The sequence below is a fragment of the Cryptomeria japonica genome, chromosome 1 (genome assembly GCF_030272615.1).
Source record: "Cryptomeria japonica chromosome 1, Sugi_1.0, whole genome shotgun sequence".
Taxonomy (NCBI): domain Eukaryota; kingdom Viridiplantae; phylum Streptophyta; class Pinopsida; order Cupressales; family Cupressaceae; genus Cryptomeria; species Cryptomeria japonica.
In genome coordinates, this window is record NC_081405.1 from 39961711 (window position 1) to 39988096 (window position 26386).

Here is a 26386-nt window from a genome sequence, read left to right on the forward strand (position 1 = left end):
CACAAAAAATGTAAAGAGAAATAAATTTGTCCAACAGTGAAAAACACTTTAGTGGCGCCTTGGGCAAGTACCATGGTGAAAATTGGGAAACCAACGTCATGTGTAGAGACTTCGCTCCTCTCGCTTTCAGTATGCTACATCACCCTTCCACTTCATGCTCATACTCCCACTCCATAATAAACCTTTCATCCCCGTTATGGCTTGCTATTGTTCTACCAAGGTCATCACCTCCCATAATAAAAAACCGTTTCATCACCTTCCTTCACCTAAAATACTTAGGTCCTATCTCTAACTTGTGGCATATCCTAGACCTAGTGTTGGAATTGGAACCTTGGCACCACATGTTATGAGGAAATTTTCTTTTCTATCTTCCTTCTCAGGGCCACAATCTACAATAAAATTCCACTTGCATCGCCAATTCACAATAAGTTTTTGTCTTTCTTCATAATAAAGCATTCATTTCATGGATTGAGAGACTTTTAGATTAACCTATGCAACATTGTGCTTCAACCAAATAAACCTTTTGATTGATACCAAGGCTTATCACAACTAACGATCTTGTTTGCCTTAACATTATTTATCCTTTATTAAGATTTATCAAAAGTAGAGCAAGTCTAAATTGTGACAAGAAACATCTATGGCATGAGGATCTCATTGGTTGTTGGTTTAGCTTTTTTTTTTTTTACTTTTTTTTTTTTTTTGACATACTTACTATGCTACTCAAGGATGTCTATGGACTAGAGTGGTCGGGATGGGGCATGCTCACATAATTGTTGCTTATGGTTTGTTCTCTAGTAACACTATGGCTCGTTTGAGGATATGATAGTCTATGATCATCGAGGGCCTATGATTTTGGTGTGAATGAGGGTATTCCTTGTTTGTGAGTGTCTTCTCTCCATGCAAATATAGTATGTGGATTATTTGGGTCTAACTCATATCTAGACAGTCACAACTGCTTGCCATAATAAGCTTAGTGATGATAAAGCACTTTATATTTGCACAATATCCCATCAATCATTTATCTCTTATTCCTTCATCAATCCATCCTTGCTCCTTTCCTTTATGGCCAATCGATCATCTTCCCAAAAATGTTAGGGGGCATGCATTGCATTACACACCATCCTACATCACCACTTGTTAGGACCACATATCATATAAAACATCTCACATAGTATCCCATATTGGATCCACAATAGATTAGCTCATAATCATAGATTCATACATATATCATTTATAAGCATCATAGATAATCATCATAGAAAAATCATACACAAATCTATCCATAGTATCATAGGATCATAACACATAATTCATACCCAAATCAAGTAGTACTCTCAATGCATCACCATGACATAAATCATAGCACCATAAGAACATCACATCATAGAATCATATATAACATAAGTGCATCCATGATCATCATAGAAATCCATCACATAAGTGTTGGCATGATTGGCATAACTGATGCTGATGGAGAATGTTGATGAACCGGTAAAGGATTGTTGGTAATGATATAGTGATGAAGAGATTGAGATTATTGACTTAATGACTTTGATCAGTTATTTGTGTTGTCATTGTTGGCAAACTATGTGGCAACTATGTTTTTCATGTTTATTTTGTCAGCTAAGTCTTTTTGTTCTATCGGAAATGCTTACCAATAATGAAGACAGTGAACTGGGTATTAGGATCTTAACCGGTAAACGTGGAAATGTTTTGATTGGTTCTCAAGCTTGGTGATGAGTCAAGTGTTGAGGTTTGGAACATGTATTTGTATCATTGTAATGTATCTTTGACCAGAACTGCATCATGCTTTGATTATTGAAAGTCATGTTTATGATTTCTGTTGTATTTTCTGTAGGGTTTAAGAAGGGTCTTAGAACTGGTAACAAATTCTTTTAACCGATGATGTTTTATGGTTTGGTGGTGATTTATATCATGTTCAAATGTTGATGGTGATATGGAAAAACCCGCGTGAAAAGATAAGTTGATGTTTTGGCACGATTAAGGATGGAATTTCTTGGGAAACAACGAAGAGCATAGTAGAGTGTTTTATGGGCTTGATTGCTGATCGGATCAAGTTGTTGTGATGAGTTACAATCATTCAATGCCTGGTATTTTCTTGAAAACTATTGTAATGATCTAAATGATGATCTGTATTGTAAATTTATTTGGATTTTGATGTATTTAGGGTTTTGTAACTGACTAAGATGTAAATGTTATTTAGGTCGATATAGTTGATGTTTGTTGTGTCGGTGATTTGAGAAAAGAGTGTGAAGCTGAACCAGTGTGGTGTATCTGCCAGAGTGTAGAAGATTGGAGCTGAATTGGATCTGAACAAGCAAGCAGTTAGTGCTATTTCCAAATCATTCATCTTTTATTCCCTAACAGTTGCATCAGACAAAATCCCTTAACCGGGTAGGTTCTAACAGGCCTTAAATTGTAAATCCTTTAATCGGGTAGCTCAACATTTGAGTCTTAAATCCTCTTGCGATGTTGCTTCTAACAGGGCTCATCATAGAAATCCCTTAACTGGGTGACTCCTAATAGGGTCTTCTCCTAATAGGGCATCATTGTAAGCTCCTAATCGGGCTAGGCTCCTAATAGGGCACATTCCGAAAGAGTGCATAATTCTTGTGGGTACCAATTCCCACTGTGGGTTTTCCCTATTTGGGTTTCCACATGAAAATTCTGGTGTGTTCATGTGGTGAATGTTTTTGATGTGTTATTTTGATTTACTTTTAGTTTATGCATGTTGATGAACACTTAATGAGCAGTAGTGATAAATCAATTTAACTGTTGGATATCAGTGATTAGTGGTACTGGTAAATAGTTTATTACTGGTTTGTGATTGGTTTGGTGAAGTTTTATCAGTTTAAGTTTAAGTTATCAACTGTTGTTAATACTAATTCACCCTTCTTAGTATTAACCAAATCCTCTCAGATTAACAATTGGTAAATGAGCATTAGGTTCTTTGTGTGCAAAAGCTTAACAACTTGAGGAAAAGATCCTGAGAAAGATGATGAAGAAGGAGGGTCCCAAGTTTGCCAAGGACAACTACTGGATATGGAGTGATTAGATGAAGATATATATCAAAGGAATGGGTTCTCAGTTTTGGCATCACGTGACAAATAAGTATTTGGCTCCTACTACAAGTCCCTTGACACCTGATCATCTTAAGGAGCAACAAGAAAACATTCAGGCACTTGAAGCAATCATAAGTACTTTATCTGACTCTGAGTATATAGATGTTCATGGATTAGAGACTTCATTTGAAGTATGGGAGAAATTAGGTTTCATTTATGGAGGTGATGAACATTCATAAAGGGCTAAGGAAGAAAGTCTTAGAGGTAAATTTGATGATATGAGAATGGTTGATGGTGAGAATATAGCACAATATGGACAAAGGATTAAGGAAGTTGTAGGTGGTATTAAGAGTGTTGGAGGTAAAGTTGAAGAAGATATTGTTGTCAGTAAGATGCTTAGAACTCTCTTACCACAATATGCTATTAGGGTATTTGCAATACAAGAATTGAGATATGTTTCTAAAGATAAAGTTACTTTTGATTCCCTTATTGGTAAATTGATTGCATTTGAATTAAACAACTTTGACAATAGTGTTTCTAAGTCATCTGAATTTGATTTTAAGGCTTCTATAACCGATACATTTGTGAAGAAAGGAAAGGATATTTGTCATAATCATGATTGCAGGTCTAGTCATGGCGGTAGCAGAGGAGATGGTGATGACGAAGATCATCTGATGGAACTTGAGGCACTATTGGCTAAAAGATTTCCTAGAGGCATCGGTGAGTACAAACGTAAACTTCCTCTTAAGTGTTTTTCCTGCAATAAGATTGGACACATTGCTGCAAATTGTCCTAATGGTGATAAAAAGGAAAAGTTCAGGAAATTTAAAGGAAAATGAAAGAAACATTGCTATGTTACAGTGGATGAAGGTTTGACAGATGAGGAATCTGAGGAAGAGGATAATGAGGAAATTTTCTTTGTTGCTGTGAAGGAAGATTTAACTGATGAAAAAGCTTTGGTATCACACATGGATAGCAGTGACGAATGGATAATAGATAGTGGTTGCTCACACCACATGACTAGTGATAGAAACAAGTTCACATCTCTTGAAGAATTTGATGGCGGTGTAGTAAGGTTTGGTAACAACTCACCCTGCATAGTTAAAGGTAAAGGATCTATTTCATTGAATGGAAAAAGTAATGCAAATGATGTATTTTGGGTAGATGGATTAAAACATAACTTACTGAGTGTTGGACAATTAAATGATAAAGGATATCTCCTTGAATTTAAGAGTGGAGTGTGCAGGATCCTTGGAAGTAAAGGAGAGTTGATTTCTAATGGAAAGTAGACTAGAGGTAATCTTTTTTTATCTCAATACTAATGTGAATAGTTGTTTAGTAGCTAAGATTGAAGACAACTGGTTATGGCACAAGAGGTTTTGTCATGTGAACTTTGACAATTTGATAAAGGTTAGCAAATCAAGTATCGTGAGAGGTATGCCCCAGCTTGTGAAACCGAACAGTGTGTTGTGTAAGGACTGTCAGATGAGTAAGATGACTTCTATATCTTTTAAGAGTAAAATTTTTTCTTCAGAGCATATTCTTGATCTAGTTCACACTGATCTATGTGGTCCTATGAGGACTAGAAGCTATTATGGTGATAAGTACTTTATGATTTTTATGATGATTTTTTAAAGTTGATGTGGGTAACTTTTCTGAGAGAAAAGTTTGAGGCTTTCAGTAAATTCAAGTCATTTAAAGCTTTAGTTGAAAAGGAAACCGTGAGGAGTTCGAAATGTTTGAGATCTGACCGGGGAGGTGAGTTCACTTCTGATGAGTTTGTGAAGTTTTGTGATGAACATGGAATTAAGAGGCAAATGTCAGCACCCAAAACTCCACAACAAAATGGAATTGCTGAGAGAAGGAACAAGACAATTGTGGAAGCTGCTAGAACAATGTTCATACAAGGTGAAGTACCTAAGATGTTTTGGAGGGAAGTAGTTAGTACAACCGTTTATACTTTGAACCGGGTACTTGTTAAGAAAGGTATTAATAAAACACCTTATGAACTTTGGAATGATAAGACTCCTAATGTCAGCTACTTTAACATTTTTGGGAGTAAATTTTTTATTAAGAGAGATTGTGTTATTGGAAAATTTGATGCTAAGTGTGATGAGGGAATATTTCTTGGATACTCTACCAAGAGTAAAGCATTCAAATATTATAACAAAAAAACTAAGAAGATATTTGAAAGTGTAAATGTTAAGGTTGATGAATTCTCTAAGAAACCTGATGAGACCAGCAGATCTGAGCCTGTAAATGATGAAGAAAACTTTGTGTTTATAGAACCAAAAGTGCAGAACAATTATGAACAAAACAATGCAGAAATAGGTAACCGGTAAATGAAGAAAGCGATGAAGAAGATGATGAACAAGAAGAAGAAGGCACAACACCGGAATCGGTAATACCAAGGTATGTTAGATTAAATCATTTAGAAGACCAAATTATGGGAGATAAGAATGCTGGTGTACATACTAGAAGGAAAATTAGAGAAAACTCTTGTCTGATTTCTACTCTTGAGCCTAAAACAGTAAGAGAGGCATTGAAGGATGATGACTGGATTAATGCTATGAATGAAGAATTGGATCGGATAGAGAAAAAAAAGACCTGGGCACTTGTTCCCAAACTGGAAGACAAGAATGTTATAGGTACAAAATGGGTTTTTAGAAACAAGTTAAATGAAGATGGCAAGGTTGTAAGGAGTAAAGCAAGAGTTGTATGCAAAGGCTATGTAGAAGAAGAAGGAGAAGACTATGGTGAAACCTTTGCACCAGTGGCAAGATTGGAAGGTGTAAGAATGTTACTTGCTTTTGCTGCTTTTAAAGAATTTAAGGTATATCAGATGGATGTTAAATAAGTTTTTTTGAATGGTATCTTGGAAGAAGAAGTATATATAGAACAACCAGATGGATTTGCATTAAGTGAAGATGAAAATATGGTTTGCAAATTACACAAGGTACTATATAGTTTGAAGCAAGCATCGAGAGCTTGGTTTGAAATATTGGATACACATTTGATCAAAATAGGATTTCAGTGTACCATCGAGGACGATAACATATATTTAAAGACTGATAGAGACAGAATGTTGATAGCATAAATTTTTGTTGATGATATAATTTTTGGTGGTGATGATGATTTATGTATGGATTTTGCTGAGGAAATGAAGAAAGAATTTGAAATGTCTCTTATTGGTGAGATTAAATTTTTCATTGGGTTGTAGGTCTAACAACTGGATGGTGGAATATTTATCTGTAAAACTAAATATGTAAAATAACTACTGAAAACTTTTGGCATGGAAGATTGCAAACCAATTAGTACACCGATACTGTTTAGAAATTTTAAAACTATAAGTCTATCTACTATACCATGACTACCCAACCTGATAAACTATTATTTCATCCCTAAAATTACAACATGTAACCCTCCCATACAAACTGAATATAAACATTTAAGATAAAACTATTACCAAAAACAAATGAAAATTTAAACTTTCAAAGTTTTTATTTGTTTCTTGCCCGAGTCGTTGATCCAGTAATCTTTAGGAGAAAATTTCATCCTATTGGCCACATCCTTTTTGGCTTCCCTGGATTTCCATAGCTCCACCTCTTTCTCTCGAAGGTAGTCTTTCAAGTTTTCTGAACCTAGACGGGCTTCCTTAGTCCTCGCCTCTTGATTCACTCCATCTCGCCATAGCCTTACTGTCTAGCATTATCCCCTCACCAAAGGGTTTCATAAACCTCGACCTACCACAACTCGAGCCATCAAAGAAGTTAAACCATACAATGAAGGATCTGGCACACATGCCTTGGCAACCTACACTACCTCCTCCTTTGTCCCAAATTGTAAACCCCATGCCACCATCATGGAGATGATGTCCATATTGGTGCGATATTAAAACTTAGAGAGTAGATATTCCTCTCCCAACAGGGTTTCAATAATATGTAGGAACAAATCATCATCAAACTTAAAAGTTCCTCCAAGTCTCTTCTTCAAGACCTTCCCAAAAAATGCCAACTACTGTTTTATTAAGTGAGGTGAAAAATTTGCTTCTATGGGTGCCACTTGTGATGTATATCTCTTGCCTTATGTCGCTCTCTGGATTGTTCCTCTCAAATTCTATGATCAAATGCCAACTCATTCTCCATCTTGCTTTAAAAAGACACGTCTTATAGTCCCATCCAATGTTGCTATTAATACGCCCTCATTTCAAGGATGTCCTCCTTCGGTCCTTGTAAAAACCATGAATGCATATATCATGTCACCTTCCTCACGGCCCATGAGCAAGCACCATGTCAATGGGTGAGCAGAGTTTGGCAACGTACCAAAGCCTAGCGCATTAAATATGCGCACGAAGCCAGGCCAACATCATCCTAAATATGAACAAAATACATATTGTCACACAAGCCAATTTTTTTTATTAAAAAAAAAAACATTCTTCAAATTCAAACAGTACAATCCACACATACCCCACCTCTCTCCCACCCCTTCACTGCTCGAAGGTCCAACTCACATCCCATGTTGGACAAAACATCAGCCTTCTAATTGCCCTCTCTTCGAATATGTGAAATTTTAAATCTTGCAAATTTTTAATTTTTTTCACCAATAATTTAAATTATTTTGTTAATTCTCCATCATTGTGAGACCCCTTTTGCAATTGCATTTGTTACAATTTTTGAATCCCCTTCCAAGTGTAATCTTGTCATTGAAAGATTTTCCGCTAATATAGTGGCCAATAGTGCCATTCTTACCTCTGCTTCATTGTTTGTTCCTTCTAGTAAGTGTTGCGCACCTTTGGACAAGACTCTACCTTCCTCATTGCTTGCAATACACCTTGCTCCTAAAGTCCCTAGATTTTCTCTTGATGCCCCATCAAAGTTAATCTTTACCCATCCCGCCTCTGGTTTACTTCATACCCTCCCTTAATGTGGGACACAAATAGGATTTACCCTACCAAGCCCATTAACAACCCAATATTGTGGAGGTCTTTACACATCTATCCGTAGCTTATTCAATCTTTCAGAATATATAATGCATCATGTCCATTTATTACCCAAACTCATGAGGAATTCTTATCCAATTTAGTCACTCTTAGAACCACTCTTGCATACAATAGTATTGCAACATATTTTTGATTTCATTATCCCTTTAAAAACAATTTTTGAAACTTTAGTTTCACACTAGGTCTTTGCACCATCCTTTTGTATCTTGTTTCAAGTTTTAAGCTCCAAGTTACTCTTATAAAAGGTAGTGATTAATGAATTGATTGCATATTGTTTTCCTTACTTCTATTAAAGATAATTGAGTCAAATTTAGGGGCTTATTATAAGGAGAAGATCCTCACTTACTGAAGCTCCCAAAGGCTTTTGTTAACATTTCCAATCTTTTATTGTAGGTCCAATCATTGAGGTGAATCTTTGATTGCATACATGGAAGATGTATAGGTCACAAATTCATTTCTATGAGTTAAAGATGATTTTGAGACTTATAGTTCAGATCTACATCCACATATTTGATTGAGTTCTTTTTCACACTTGTGGATTTGATCCTAACCAAAATTTGACAACAATTCAATTCATCTTTCAATATTCTTCTTCAAACAAATCCAAGAATAAACAATCCTAAACTATAATTTATAAATAATGATCAAACATTGGACAACTACTCATTAGTCATTGAAATAAACTCAATATGTTCATACTTTAATTTTTCCAATTTTCTAAATTTTATCATATAATCTATCACAACTATAAATTAAATTAACTAAATTATATTAATTAAATCCATATTAAAATTTTGTTTCTAATCTTATATTTTGAGCAACTTAGTTCAAATTATGTTTTTTATGTGTGAATTATTATTTTAATTTGGTTGAGGTCTTTACACATTTGCCCCAGGCTTATTTCATCATCTAGAATATATAATACATCATGTCCATTTATTATCCAAACCCATGAGGAATTCTTATCCAATTTAGTCACTCATAGAACCACTCTTGCCCCTATATTAGCATTCAAAGATATTTTTGATTGCATCATCCCTTCAAAGATAAGTTTTGAAACTTTAGTTTCATACTAGGTCTTTGCACCACCCTTTTGTATCTCGTTCCAAGTTTTAAGTTCCAAGATGCTCTTATAGGGTAGTGCTTGATGCATTCATTGCATGCTGTCTTCCTTACTTTTATAAAAAATAATTAAGTCAAATTTAAGGGCTTACCATAAGGAGAAGATCCTCACATAGCAAGCTCATGAAGGTAACCATTAACGCCATTAATCTTTTATTATAGGTCTAATAGTCGAGGTGAATCTTTGATTGCATTTTCGAAGGAAGGTCTCAAGTTCATTTCTACAAGCCACAAGTTCATTTCTATGAGTTAAAGTTTGTTTTCACACTTAAGTTCAAATCTACATCCACATATTTGATTGGTTCCTTTTCACACTTGTGGATTTGATCCTAACTAAATTTTGACAACAATTTAATTCATATTTCAATATTCTCCTTCAAACAAATCCAAGAATAAACAATCCTAAACTATAATTCATACATTATGATCAAACAATAGATAACTACTTAATTAATCATTGAAATTAACTAAAATTTTCTAAATTTTATCATATAGTCTATCACAACTATAAATTAAATTAACTAAATTCATATTAAAAAGCAAGGCCGCATTGCAACATAGTTCCTACCAAATTCTGTCAAAACACTTTTGTTCAGTAAATTGAAATTCAAACCCGGAAAAACCAATGTCAAGTTTCAATAGAAAGTAAAAACAAATTGTGTAAAGATTATTTGGTACATGAACATTTGTTTTTTATTATTTTCATTGATTATTTGGAGAGTTTTGAATTTTGTGTGATAAAAAAATAAAATATTAAATTCATCAAATAACTTCATTATAAGCTTTGATATTGATAGTTTCACCTATGTTTTGAGTAAAATATTGTAAATATAAAGTTTAATTTTATTTTAAAAATATTTATACAAATAATAATATCAAGAAAAGAAAAATATCAAATATTATATATATATATATATATATATATATATATATATATATATATATATATATATATATATATATATTATTTTTCTTGATTGTCAAATCCATGAAATAACTTCATTATATGTTTTGATAGTTATACGTATACTAGTATTTACTACATTTTCAAAACTATTTTTTTAATAAAAATAATGAATAATATTTTTTGAAAATTAAAATTTATGTATGAAGATTAAATAACCATTACTTTGTCATATAGATTATTTTAGTTTTAGTTTCTTTGTTATTCACGTTAAAAAGGCATCCATATTATCCTAAAATATAGGAATAGTTGTCATTGCCGAAAATTCGGTAAATAAGTTAGTATACGTGTCATTAGAAACAACCTTATTATGCCTCCACAAAATGTGGATTTTTATTTACTTGACATAAAAAATGGTCATTTACATAAAGCTAAAACATTAAAATTGATTGTATGACAAATAATAAAATATTTTGATTGGTTCAAATAAAATAATTTAATCAGTAATTAATCACTAGTTAAAAACGTAGCCTCTCCTATAATTTCATGCGTTCCATTGCATGGAGCAACTAAAAATTGACTTCTTTACAAAAATAGACCATAACATAAGAAAAAGTCAAAATTGTGTCAAAAATAAGTATTTGATTTAATGACAATAAAATTAGTTTTCAAAAAGCGACATATTCCAAACATTTAATCCAACTACAAGAGATTATCTATTGTTTTAGGATGTTATTTAATCTTAATTTAATTTTAATATTCATATTTTTTAAAGGGTCAAAGCCCGCCAAAGTCGACCTAAACTTAGTGAAATTATTATTATTATTATTATTTATTATTTTTATTATTTAAATAATGCTGCTGGACTTTGAATAGAAAAAAAGGAAAGATGTTTTAAGAAAATAAATACATTTAAATGGTTCGTTGAAATTATTTTCCCCAATATTTTTAAGAAGAGCGATAAAAATCAAATACGGAAAAAAAACAACGTTCGGAATTAATTTATCCGATATATTTACGGAAACGACTTTGTTAACGACGAAGAAAATAACAACAAAAAGCAGAATAGAAATGAGTTGGACGAGATGATACCGAAGAATGCGATGAAACAACGTTACAATATAAGCTGTAAGGAAAATACGACAAAACTCTCTGCGCGCCTGCAATCTTTCCTGCGATTCGAACACGCAACCGAGTTTGCCTCCCACAATTCATAGCGTTGTTCAATTGCTGTGCATCGTGTAGTGCAGAAGAAGGTAAAGTTATCCTGCAAATGGCGCAGCAGTCGCTGATTTATAGCTTTGTTTCGAGGGGTACTGCTATTTTGGCCGACCACACGGATTTCACCGGAAATTTTACCTTAATTGCGTACCAGTGCCTGGAAAAGCTTCCTACTACAAACAACAAATTCACATACAATTGTGATCGCCACACTTTTAACTATCTCGTTGAAGATGGATTCAGTAAGTACAATGCTTTGATTTTAATGGTCAATCGCTTCTTAAACGTCTGGAAGATGAAATTTAACGGTAACATTTTTCATTATTAGGATTTTGTTTTTGTTCTGTTTGAAATTGAAGGGTTTAGTTTGGTTTTCGGCATGCTGGACGGGTATTGTATACGTAAGCTTACTCGCTGCGTGAAATTTACTGTAAACACTCGTTATTTCTCAATGGAAGACGCCACTGTTGGTTTTTGAAATTCTCTGCTGGTATTAGTATTTATTTATGCCGTTAATTCCTAAGTGCTTTCTAAACTTATGAAATTTACTGCAAGATTCTTCATTAGCCGGACTGGTTACTCTCGAATGTTGGGCAGGAAGAGGGTTTCTTCTATTTTTCGGCGTGATAAATACTTATTTGTAGAAATTAGCGCACAACTTTCGTTCATGTTGTGAAATTTACTGTAAATAATCATTATTCTTGGTAGATACAGACTCTGTCAATTTACTCTAACGTACTCATTATTTCTTGGTGGAAGAAGCCAATGTTCGTTGATTAAATATCTCCCCAGGTGCTTTTCTTTATTTAACATCACTCTGCCCCAGCAATAACTCTTAATTACTTTTCAAGCCTCAGATTGATGAAATTTACGCAATATTTTTCATTATTTCTCAGTGTAATAAATACTCATTGCCGAAATTAGCTAACTGCGCTGTTAAATATACTGTAAATAATCATTATTCTTAAGGGAATAACAAGTGTTATTTTACTATAATACTCATCACTCCCTGTCGTCAGTGTTCTTGTTTAATTCTTCCTCGGTAGTTGTTTTATTAAAAATTGTTCTGCCCAGCATATAACTCTTAATTGCTAGTTAAGCCTCTGATTTATGAAACTTAAGGCAATATATTCCATCACCAGGACCACTTTTTGTTAAACGTTGGATAAGGGTTTAGGTTTCCCTTATTTTTCTTTAAATATAATTTTAAATACTTATTGTAGAAATTGACTATTTATATATTTTTGTGCAAGTTTTGAAATTGACTGTAAAAGATCAGTGATAATTTTAATATTTCTCCCTCGTTAATAGGCTTTATTTCTTATTGTCTGCCCCTGCTATTTATTTTGCTTTTTACGCGTCAGTTTGCCTAAATTGATATCAAAATTTGTCATTATTAAGAATCTAAGATTGATGTCTGCTTAAATTTGAATAGGAAGTGGGTTTTGTTTATTTTATCAGCATGCTAAATACGAATTATACAATATGAAATTAATTATAAATGATCGTTATTTTTTGACGGAAAATACAGTGTTAATTTTTGAGTTTCTTCCCTGCTAATAATCTTTATTCAAATCATGTTGTTCTGCCAACATTTCTTATTTTATTTTGAAGCCTAACTTTCATGAAATTTCTCGCAATATTTTTCATCACTAGGATTGATTGTTGAATTAGAATAGGGTTCCATTTATTTACCAGCATAGTAAATACTTAATGTAGACATTTGCTTGCTGTGTTTTGAATTTTGACTGTAAATAATCAGTATTTCTTGTTTCTCCCTTAGTAATAGCCATTATTGAAATCATCTTGTCCTACTAATGATTTTAACTTAATTTTTAATTTTGAAACCTTGCTTCCATGAAATTTATGGCAATGTTTTTCATTATCAGGATCTTTCTGTTAAATTTTGGATAGGAAGATTGTTTGTTTCATTCTTCAGCGTGATAAATATTTATTTGCAGTAGTCAACTAACTATTTTGTGCAATGTTGGGATATGGTAAAAATTATAATTCTCGATTGCGAAAGCCACTGCTAGCTTTAGTGTGTACTTCTTGCCAAAATGGACAAGAAATTAGTTGATGAATAGGAATTGAAAAATATGTAAATAAACAATAGGACATATATAACTGTCTCGGTCAATTTGAATGTACATGTAAAGATGAACTGTGGTGTATGCCCATGCATTCTTTGTTCATATGGGTCTTGGTTTCAAGCTTCACGCTTTGCTAACCTTTGGTACTTGCCCTTGTGCATTTGTCACGTGCAGAACTAAATGAATCTATGTAATTGAAATTTTGAAATCTCTGTTGGCTAACAAAAAATGCTTGCTGGACTCTGGACAACTTGTTTTCATGGGAGGGCTGGATCACGAAATTGAACTCAATTGAAATCATAGTTTGTCTTTTTGTTCTGGTTATTAACACATTTTCAACGTTTAATATTTGTTAGGTTGAGATTCCAAGTGGAAAGTTGTTATGTTTATATTGGTACTGAGAAACTCAAAGGGGTGGAAACGTTTTACAAGTTTGAAATGTTTGTCAAATTTTTTTGGTTAAAAAACTAATTTGAGTGGGCCTGCTGGTGAGGGCGTGTGTGATACATAAATAAAGGTCATTGGTTCAAATCCGGAGGGTGTAGGATCGTACAACTAGTTGAACAATATATAAGGTAAACAGAAAAATGCTAAAAGGGTGGCGTATACTCCAAATTGGTCTTTGGCATGGTAGTGACTCAAAATATATATATGTCAAATCTATTAAATATGTCATTTTATACAAAACTATCGTAATTGTCGAAATTTGGCCAATTGGCAAAACATAGCATGCAAAAATACTTTTTAAGTCGGGTACAAGAACATGGCCATGCCACATGCACACATAAATGGATGTGTATATATATGATGATGATTTTTAATGTTCTTTAGACAATGGTTTGCAGGATCTATTAAAGTGTCTAGAACAATGTACCTTCAGCCTCACTGAAAAGTATATTCTTGGAGTTCTTCTAATTTTATCATTGGACTGTTCCAAGTGTTCAATAATGAAGTGCCTTTCATTATCATTTTACCCTTCAGTTCTTAAATAGTGTTCGATAATGATGTGTGCTAATATGTAAGCAAAAGCTCGTAAACAAAGTAATGAAATAATAGATCATATCTAACAAAGCAAAATTGCGAAAGATGAGTTTTAGGCTTTTAGCACCCTTAGGCCAATCTCTTGGATTTATCAAGATCATTGTTTTCTGTTTTGACAATTTTTTTAGATTTTAAAAAACATATCCAACCTTTGTTTGATGGTCCTGTTTTAAGAGTTCATGATTTGGGTTATTATTGCAGATATCAATGTATTTGTGTCTGATATCAGTGTATTATACACAAGTTTTGAGGAACTGTGTATCATCTTCATATTCATTTTACCCTTCTTGCAGAAATTTTTCTCCTACAGCATTTTTTTGAGTGTCCATCTACTAATTTCACTATATAGCTCATGTGAATTAGTTTTTGGTTTTGGGATCATTATTCTCTTTTGAAAGCTATGTCCCTGTATCAGCCAACAACTTAGGTGTACCAGGTATGATTCATTTAAAAATCAGAATCAGGTTCAATTCACTTTTGGATTCATCTAGGTCACTGTGTACAGATTCATTTGGAATTGTTCATGAATGTACATGGGCAGTTCCAGCTATGTTGAGGTGATTGCGGATGACTCCAGCAGCGAGAAACAATTTCAATGCATTTTGTTTGACTTCTGTCCATCAAAATTGCGCTCTAAACCCTAAACAGATGATTATTTTCACTGATATTTTGTTTTGGCAAGTATTAGGTAAAAACAAATAGTGTGTTTTGTTTGACAAGTAAACATCAGCAAAATAAGATTCATAGCTGCAAAGAGGAAGCAAAACAACCCTAAACAGATGATCATTTTCACTGGTATTTTGTTTTGACAAGTATTAGGTAAAAAACAAATAGTGTGTTTTGTTTGACAAGTAAACAGCAGCAAAATAAGATTCATAGCTGCGAAGAGGAAGCAAAACACAATAAGCAGTGTCACAAATTATCTCTGATTCTTTAGCCATATTCACTTTTTGAGGAGTTAGATTGCCAACATACTTTTACTGTGAGTGGCAGTGGGGCTGCTTGTGGTTCTTGTAATTTATGTACATCATCTAATGTTAGTGGTGTTGATGTTGGTCTTGATGAAGACATATATGAAACTGATTACTGATTGCATTATTTTAATAGTGAACAATGAATAAATTGATATTGCATTAGTATACTGTATTTCAAGTTTGTAATATTTATGGTAATTTTGTTAGCATATGCATGATATGTGGTATTTTGAGCTTAATTCCTGCATTTAGGCTGCAAATATGTATATATTTGTGATATTTATATTTGTTTTGTACAGATGCACCTAGATCATAACCCATGCCCCTCCCAATTATTTTTCTGTACTGACATACTGTACTCATACATCTGTACCCATAATTGATTCTGATTTGGAAACTTAGTTTAAAAGTTTACACCTCATGTTGGTAGGATGGACACTAAAGTTTAGTGTTAACACTTTGTTATAATAAGATTCTTCCCCTATCATTCATTTTTTTCATCATTCCATATGTTGTCGGGTGCTTTACTTTCAACTTGATCTTATTTTTAGATATTCCTCATTTGAGAAAGTTATATTGTTGGTAGATGATACAAAGCTATTTTTAGATGTAAATGGTTTAGGTATAATTTTTGAGCAATGATGAGAAGTCTATTATATTCTAAGTTAGTCAACATATGTTTGTATAACACATATTGTTTAGGGGTTCACTTTCAATGAACAATATACTAGCTTCCATTACAAATACTCTTGTTCCTACGCCCCCCAAATTTCTGTGATGGGGACGGGTGATGTGTTTCCAGTATCATTTTTTAGGGGATGAATGATACTTATTAAAAAAATAAGGAAAAGTTTAAAATATAAAGAAATTTTAAATAATCATATGGCATTTATCATAAATGTTATAAGACCTTAATACATAATATTAGACTTGAATTGAGATTTCACTTGAGAATTGACAAGCAAATTAGCGAAATTTAAATGTTTTCACTATCGGTTTTCATATATATTATATAAGAATTACAACAAAATTCCCAAAGGTTGCAAGTTTCAACTACAAAATGACAAAAACATAGAAAATATATAGTTGTCCCTAATCAACCTTTGCCTCTGGTAGGTTTACATCAAAATTGGAGTTCTAGTTCGAGTCATTGCCACAATGAGGGGCTGCCTTATGCAACAAAACCCCAACCAATCCTTGCTATGCCTCCTCATCAACTTGTATAGCATATTTAGGATCAACATCCCAATGTGAGGCTCAAGGTTGGCGATATTTAGGGGTTTGCATATGACCGTCTAGAGATAAGGTTGTTCCTCTTGACTGATTGGATGAAGCTATATGTGGACCAATTTCTATTTGCAATAGAGGAATTGGCAACTTGTGAAAGGAGGTATGCAACAAGTATCCTCGACTCTAATTCATCCTTGCGATGTCACATCCACCATCTAATAGGGTTGGTTTGAGCTAACATAGCTCTATTCATCTTCATCTTTGGTTTGCTGAAGGTTAGACCATGGAGATTGACAAAGGCAAGCCATTATGTGCAAAGTAAAGAAGACTCTTCATCAACATACATTTTTTTGAAGTGCCTTCATGAGCCTTACTTTCACATCTTCATCATGAGATGGAGGTCTAGGCCTAGTTACATACCATTTGAGATTTAGAGAATAGGTTGTCATATGAAGTGGGGTGTTCATAGTGTTCCATTGCTATGTCAAAATGAGCCTAATATTCTCCTTATAGAATCCCAAAGTAGGATCCTAGGTATAAATGGCTTGCTTCATTCAACAAAGAATGCCATCAAAGGTCTCATAAATCTCTTTGACTCCAAGGCTAGGAGAGTTTGTATTAGCATATCTCATGACTTGCATAACCAGTTTGGTGAAGGAGTGAACATATCTGCAAGTGCAAACAAGTCAAAAATTATTTAAGAATTGAAGACTTAAATGACATAGTGAATGTTATATAAAGAATGAAAATAATTTGTCAGTTAGAAATATTAATAAATTACTTTTTAAAAATTTAATAATAAAACTATTAATTGCTTACCTTATTTTGGACCACCAATCATCGTCAACGATCTTTTGTTTCACGTTTCTTCTTTAGGTGCGCTTACCTCTAGCCATCAACTCCACTTTGAATCAACCACTATTAATTGTAGTGGCTCTTGCAGTTCAACCATCCTTTCTAAAAAAATGAAGTAGTTGGCATATCTAGTATCCATGTGCTTGAGGAATTATTTTCTCAAAAAAGTCTTAACAAAGCAAGTGAAGCATGATTGTTGCAAATGAACAAATATATATCTCTAGCTTCTATCACCACTGCCTTCACCCAATCTATCTTCCTGATGTCCAATGTATTGTTGAACGGTTGAACACAATATGGGGTCCACAAAATGTGCTTGTAGGCTCCCTCCACCATTAAGCCTACTAATTTACATATGCAAGTTGAATCAGTCATCACTTGTACAACATTAAAGGCTCCAATTTTTTTAATGGCATCCTTCAAAATTTGAAATTGGAAGTTTCCATCCTCCTTCCTTGGAAAACCAATAGCTCTTAGAAAACAAGAGCTCACTGAACATGTGACAATGATAGTGATAAGTGGCTGATGTTTGATATTGGTCCACCCATCTATGATGAAGTAGACATCCCTTATCTAAGTTTGCCTCATTTCTTCTATCAACACACTCACCTTAGAATATTCTGTATCAACGAGGTTGGTGTGTAGTTTATGTTCTCTAAAGGCAACAAATAAGGGACCAATAACTATCACATCTTTGAACATTTGTTTGAAATAGGGAGAACGTACCACATGAAATGAAATTGTATGACCATTACAAAATTTTAGTAGTGGAAGACTCGACTGTTAGGAACCGGGAAGGACAATTGAGAGGGGGGGGGGGTTAATCAGTTGTCAGTAAATTGCAACCCAAAACAAATTATTCCAACTTAAAACTCAGTGCCAGTAAAACAGATTAATAGTTATAGTATTATCGGTACAACTTAATGCATGAAACAGAAAGAGAAACAACATCCACAACACATGACACAGAGATTTTGACGTGGAAACCCTGCAAGGGGAAAAACCACAGTGGGAAACCTTACCCACAATCAGATGATACTACTGCAAATGGTAAGTGAATACAGTAATGGGGTCTGCACATGCAGAAAGGCCAACCGCCTAGAGCTCACTGCTCAATCACAAAATTAGGAGTCACACTGACTACACAGTTGGATGGTTAAATCCAATAACAATGTACTGCTTCAATTTAGCATCTTCAATGCCGGATTCAATACAGGTTTAAGCTCTGCGCATGAGGACCAAACACCTTCATGACCTTTAACAACCTTCCTTCAACCTTCAGATGATATCTGCGTGATTCACACAAGGATCTGCTTATTTTTCGTTCTTCACAATGATCTCAACACATATGCACACTCTTCTTCCAAATAAGATCTTACAATTATTTATACAAAACCTAAGACCTAATGGTTAGGTCGGCTCCTAAAAGATATTACATTTAAATCAATTACAAACTAAGCCTTGGTGCAATGCAATATGTCGGCCTCAATACATTTACACATTATTCAATCAATAAATCATTTCCAAATCGTGCCATGCTGATCTGGAACATGTTTTCCTATGCCGGTTCATAACCTGGACCTATCTGCCGGTTAAGGCAAATATGTGAACCCGATCAGACCAATATGCAAAACGCCAAATGCAAACATCCAATCCATGTCTTCGACATAACCAAATGATCTCCAGATGATAACAAGTCATCATCGACTTCCTGAGCTGTCGGTGAAACATATACCGGTAACTGTGCATAAGCCAATATCCATACCGGGACCACAATGTGCCGGTTCATCAACAAACCAATACAACCAGTGCCAAATCAACAATGTAGACCTCCAGAAAGATAAGTGTTGACATCAATGACAAAACAATGCAACACATGACGAAGTCATCCATAATACCAACATCTACTACTTATCATGATTGTGCATTAAATAACCCTACAACACTAGTAATTTTTTTCTTTCTCTTGGTAGAAATAGAACTCTCTCCTCTATGACTTCTGACATCAATAGTTTTGGTAGGCAATGACACATCAGTTTGCATACTCTCCTTTGGAATTCCCTTCTTTCTTGCCTCCCCCTCTATGTGTAACCTAGTTACCTTGGCCATCTCAAAAAGAGTTATAGCCTCACAAACTTTTACCTCTAGTTCACTTTTACATGAAAGATAGAGAATGGACTCTTGTATATGATGAATAATGATGAACTACCAAGGTCCTAACCGGTATTGAGAGGGGGGGGGGGGTGAATCAGTACATACAAAAACTTGCTCCGACACTTTGACAAATCAAAACATAGATAACCTGTTGTCTTCACCACTGTACTTAACCATAGCAATACCGGTTAAACATAATTACTTCAGACAGCTAAACCAGCTAAACAAAAATACTTCAGGCAACATTCAACAGATCTCAAATCTTGATAGCTACTTCACCAGATTAATCATGCATGAGTTGTACCAATAAAAACCACAACCATTAGACAATGCATGCATATCTAACTTAATCAAAAACCACTCAATCATCACATGAAAAGCTCACAACCCATAACACACAAATTTTTCACGTGGCAACCCAAATGGGAAAAACCACGGTGGGGATGAATACCCACAAGCTTGTTTGTGAACTCTCTTGAAGTCTGCTCTGTTAGGAGCCTAGTCCGGTTAAAGACTTTACAATAAGGTCCTATTAGGAACCGATCCGGTTAAGGATCACCCGGTTAAGGGATGGCTATATACCTTGTTAAAGGTTGAAACCCTGTTAAAGGTTACCTCGCTAGAGGATTTAAAGAATTCAATAAACTTGAGTCACCTGGTTAGAGGATTTACAACAAAGCCTGTTAAAGCTACCTGGTCAAGGGATTTACCTTCTGTTGAAATGGTTAGAAGACAAAAGGTAAAACTCCGATCTGATAACAACACTCCTTGCTAAGGTAGATCCTTTTTAGTTTCTCTCTTTTGCAATCACACTCTGCAGATTCCTCACTCTGGTTTGGCAAGTATCAAATCTCCAACATGCGGACACAAACACAACTTTTGCCAACCACTACAATAACAAAACTCATTGACCTTATAGACAACATTTAGGTCGGTAGCATAAACCCTAAACCCTAAACATTTTAGGTTTACAATTACAAGCGGTCCAATCCTGACCGTCAAATACATTACATAGAATGAAACGATCTAAAACAGATCTCAAGTCATTTTGCATCGTCCAATCTTCACCGCATCTGGAAAACAGTAACCCATCACACGCTTTTCACATATTGCTAAGAAAAACGCACATTCCCGACCTAGACATTCAATGCATTCAATCTTCACATGCAAGATCCTCAAAGAAATCTTTCACGTGCACACAATTGACGTGGCATCTTGATCCTTATCCTTGTTCTTAACTAACTCATCACAAAATATCATTGGTTGCACCGCACAAGCCAAACCGGAAACCCTAGAGCTGAACTGAGACTACCAACCGGTAGTCACACTTAGTGAATTCCGACACCGGTCCACACATCCGGTTGACCATAACTGCTTCCGATCTTTATACCAGTGCATACCGGTTCACCTGCTTGAGCACTTATTGACATCAATGACAACATACATTATCACCGCTTCATCATATGCCAACAATATAGTTGCCCCCATAATTATTCTTGCCCGAATGACAGCCATACTCTACTCCCCCCCCGATTTTTTTTTGTCTTTGTCTATGCATGTTGCAAATTGTAAGAGGTATTTTGGGGTTAAATGGGCCTTTTGCATAGTTTTTGAGGAGTTCAGAAGGGCATTCAAATGAATTATTTGAACTTGCAGTCCTTGCCACACTCCCACTCCTAGAAGAACTCCCACTGGCAGCTGTACTTCTATGATCTCTAGTTCTTTGTTGCATTTTAATTTCAATCTCTTCACTCTCACCACTTCCATTTCTGCTCATTCTGTTTTTTGTTAAGAATTTAAAACAGAACTGCAAATGCAAACATATAACCAAAAAAAAAACCCTCTAAGTATTTGAAACTTAAAAAAATTTAAAAAACTAAAAAAAGTGCAAAGGAATTTGAACAAATGAATAATTGATGGTAAACTTACCTCAAATGATGTGGATTTGATACTCTATTGCCTTCTTTCCATTGTTCTCTTCTTCTCACTGCTGTTCCTTCCTTTTCTCTTCTTCACAAATTGGAAAATATCAAAATGAGTTTGTTTTTTAGTTTTTAGTTGTTTTGGAGGCTGTTTTAGGTTTAGGTTTAGTTTAAAGGGGCAAATGGGTCCTTGTGGGCCCAACCATTCCTCCCTCCCTCTTTTTTCCTCAAAATTATATTTTTTTTAAAGCTCCCCAAAAGTGCCTGGTCATGGGGGATGGCTAGCCACCCTTGACATACCCAGGCACCCTTTGGAAAATATCTGATGTCTAGGGGACATTTCTAGAATTTGCAAAAAAAGGGGACAATGTGGGGATGTTTCCTATCCATCTCCACATCCTGAATGTGCTCTATAGGAGACAAGGTCACCCTTTGGAAAATATCTGATGTCTAGGGGACATTTCTAGAATTTGCAAAAAAAGGGGACAATGTGGGGATGTTTCCTATCCATCTCCACATCCTGAATGTGCTCTATAGGAGACAAGGTCATTTTGGGCAGAGGATGCATCCCTGAGGAGCATAGCCTTATTCATGCATTCCCATAGTCTCTTAAGATAATTTATGGAGTTCTATTAAAGGGACCCCTCCCTTAAGACAGTAACATATAAACAAGAAACAATTACTGAACAGCATAACCAGGGAAAAGAACAAATTAGCATATACATACCCAGCCAAATGCATTCGCATACTTTTTTTTAGATATTGCACTTCAAGTTCCTTGGAAGTATAATTCATATCTTACATGTCAGGCAATTGTTCCGTATGTGCTTCAACAATGAACTGGGTCATCTCTGTTCATTGTTGAAATTCAGTGCTGGTCATCAGTTTTGTTGGTTTTTTAGTCTCAACATGCGCTATCAGTGGTCCATTACTTATTATTTGGGGTTAAGAATGTCAATGTACTCATTATGATTGTTACTAATCTTTAACTCCCACCATGTGGCATGTATCTGGTGAAGTGGAATCAAACCACAGCTGCTTCAACATTTAGAGAACTATCTCATATTTTCTACTTGAAATCCTTTATACATCTGCAATATCTCTATCAAGAATTCCAGTATGCTGCATCTTCTTTCTCTTCCCTAGACTACTGATTGCTATGGGACAATTTTGTGGTTTTTTATCTGCCACCCGTGTGGGCCTCGCAACTGTTGTTGGTCTTATGTTTTCCTCGATAGTTTGTTAAGAGCACAAATAGAGGTCTGCTATGAATGATTCAAGGATTGAGAATAAATCTTGTTGACAGTAACAGCTTTTGCTGTCTCATTATTTCCATCTCAACATGGTAGTACTTGTGATTTCCTTGACAGTTTTTTGAAAGCATGCATATGAAACAGTTATAAATTATTTAGGGACAGGATAGGTAATTAACCGAATATTTGTCAATTGAATACAATTTTACTAGCCATTTTTCCTGGATTTTGCAGCATATGGTGTTGTTGCAGAGGAATCAGTTGGACGGCAAGTACCAATGGCCTTCCTTGAGCGTATCAAAGAAGATTTTAAGAAGAGATACAGTGGTGGAAGAGCTGAAATAGCTATTTCTAATAGCCTTAACAAGGAGTTTGGGTATAGTTTTGTTTAGAATGATTTAATCATAATGTAGTAAAATTGAAGAAATGATACTAAAAGAATTATCCTGTATACTCTTTGATCTGACATTTATTTTGATCAATATTTCAGACCTAAATTGAAGGAGCATATGGACTATTGTGCGGAGCATCCAGAAGAGATAACCAAAATTTCCAGAGTGAAAGCTCAGGTTTCAGAGGTTAAAGGTGTCATGATGGAAAACATTGAGAAGGTAAAATTTTGCTGTATGTTAGAAAGGTTTTTGATGATTTCTTGCTTTCATCTTGGCTGAGTTTGTTTTTCTTTTTATTTTGACGGGTGAACCTGCTGTGTTATGAAATTACTTATCAAATATAGGTTTAAGCCTGACAGCATTTCATTTGGCTTAATAACTTTTTATCAACTGTGCAACCAATTGTGGACCATGCCTATTTTAATCAGTTCTAAGGTTTAATGTCGGCATGACAAGATGCTGTTACGTCAACTTACAAGTCCTGTCATCTGGTTGGTCCCTTTGATGAGTCGAAACCAGTTTCTACATTGTCACTGATATTTTTGGTCATTCAAAATTTGTCCTCTAATCTATATGATATTTGCCTTTCCTAGAGGATGGGATCTTTGTAAATCTCTATTTTTACATACAGGAATCAAAATGTTCCAATTGTCACATAAACAGTAAGTGATTGTGGAGGCAGGAACAATATTTATGCTTTTGAATTCCTTAGATTCTTTGAACTTTGATGACAACAAGCTGGACAGGGAGGAATAAATCTGGCTGATGGAGTGTTGGAATTCTTAGAACACATTGAGAATGAAGCAGTGTTTGAAAGTGGCCCCATCTAGTGATTGAAAACTTTGTGAGTAACCTGCAGGCATGCGAATGCTTACAAGCTTGTTGGGTCTAGCAAGTTACTCACAAGTCCTATGAGTGTCCTCACTTGATGGCATGGAAAAATAGGCAGTGGCTTGAAAGCAGAAAAAAATAGTTTTCTTCCTCATTTGTGACTTGTTATGGTGCCTCACTTCTTGATTTCATTGCATTGATGTTTAGGTGATTGTGACTCATTATAATGATCTTTGACTTGTTCAGCAGATTTATTGATCTGGTTTGAAAGGTATGTGTTGATGTATTTTTTATGACACTTCGACGACATAATAAAAAGTATTATATCCTCTCTTGAACAAGGAAACCTCATATGCTAAACAATGCAATCAAGTAAGGCAACCCCAAGGTTTGTTTTGTCAGGTCTTGACGTGCAATTTGGATAGATTCAATGTATTTGATGTGATATTGCTTTTTTCACAAAGGGACTTACACAATTGTTCTAGGATTTTACCACTTCTTTCACAAGAAAAACTCTAGCAATTCTAAGCTCTAAGACTTGAATAACTTATGATTTTACAATTAGGCTCTTGAAACTAATATTAACAAAGACTTTGAAATAAAATGCAAAAGGAATGAGGGTCTAGAAATCTTTTCTACTTCTAACAATGCAAGAGATTACTATTGACTTAGTCAAACCAAACCGCACTTTGCTTCGCCATGAGATAACAACTACACAAAGATGATGCAATCTTCTAAGGTATGCAAATGATTTTCAAATCACTTATACACATTAACACCATAAGCATGCAAATCAATGAGCATAAAGCAATCAAAGTTAAGCTATTGAAATAATTTTAGACTAACCATGCACTGCAATTTGCAATCAACAAATCACAAATTGTATGAACATAAAAGCTTTCACCATAAATCAACAACAATGTTTTCTCTTTCAATTAACTTGAGAAGTAGGAACCTATGCTAACATTCAAAACAACATGTGCTCACCAAGCTGCAATGAGTTTGTAGTTATTTTGGCAGTATCTTAGAAACAATTCCACAAAAGTCTCTTACTACAAATGAAATGGGCAAGCCTTATATAGAGCTCCCAATTACAACCAAGGCCCTAGATTGATTTAAAATCAATGGCCAAGATAATTAACTTGAGAAGTAGGAACCTATGCTAACATTCAAAACAACATGTGCTCACCAAGCTGCAATGAGTTTGTAGTTATTTTGGCAGTATCTTAGAAACAATTCCACAAAAGTCTCTTACTACAAATGAAATGGGCAAGCCTTATATAGAGCTCCCAATTACAACCAAGGCCCTAGATTGATTTAAAATCAATGGCCAAGATTAAGACAACAAAACCCTAAAGAAGGGTAATTACAACTACCACCTTATCAACTAAGCTGACCAATGAGATAAAAGATATCCCCAACAACACATGGCAAATAAGAAAATCCCATGTTGACTAGGAATCTAGGATTACAACAAATTATAATTTAGGATGGCATGCCCTTTATCTCTTTCTTTGATAGCAAATTCGATGAACTTGGACATGATAATTTTGAGCACATCCATTGGTGCACTTGGCATATTCTCCACTTTATAATCAATGATTGCCAAGTTAGTAGTACATGTGGCCAGAGTCTTTTCCCATTCTGTTCCCAATTCTTAGATACCATTCATGAAAAGTAGAAATGAAGCAACATTTTCCATATGATCCTCTCGAATAGAATTTGTAGCCTTAAAGTAAATACTTTGCATTTTGTTCTTTAGGTCCTTTACATTCATGTTTCCATCATCACTCATTTCTTGATCAAACATTGCTTCCACTAAAACAAGGATTCTATCTTGAATATCCTTGACCATCTATATTTGAACGTAGTCATTCTCTACCCTTTCAAGGATCTCCCCTTTCATAATCAAAGCACAGTACCAACTGTGGAAATCACATGCTTGGTTCATCTCCATCACATTTCCATCAACTAAAGTCTGTTTAGAAATGCTCAGTAATACATGTAGACATGGAATAGTCTTCTCTTTGACAAATGGAATTCTTGACATAACGCAACTATGGCTTGAATTCTATCCAAGAGAGCAACAACTCTCCCATACACTTGAACCAATTCTTCCATGAATCCATTCGCTCTATCCAAAACACTTCCAATCCATCCTTTTATTGCTTGAGCCGTTGACCTCATTCCCTCCAAGCCCTCAATTGATTCTTTTGGAAGTGTTGCAGGAGGTACAAATGTTCCTTCAGCCTATTGGACTGGATTGATCAAATGTTGTATGTAGTTTCTCAATTGCTTGTTTTCTACCTTCA

General features: G+C 34.6%; 1 pseudogene across 1 annotated transcript in view; it reads left to right on the plus strand.

The window, feature by feature from the left end:
• Positions 1 to 11149: 11149 nt before the first annotated feature.
• Positions 11150 to 26386, plus strand: part of LOC131027400 (vesicle-associated membrane protein 721-like) — a 61488-nt pseudogene continuing 46251 nt past the window's right edge. Inside the window, exons 1-3 of the transcript XR_009102490.2 lie at positions 11150 to 11571; positions 23086 to 23227; positions 23342 to 23462. The product of XR_009102490.2 is annotated as a vesicle-associated membrane protein 721-like (transcript). The remainder of the gene's footprint in view (positions 11572 to 23085; positions 23228 to 23341; positions 23463 to 26386) is intronic.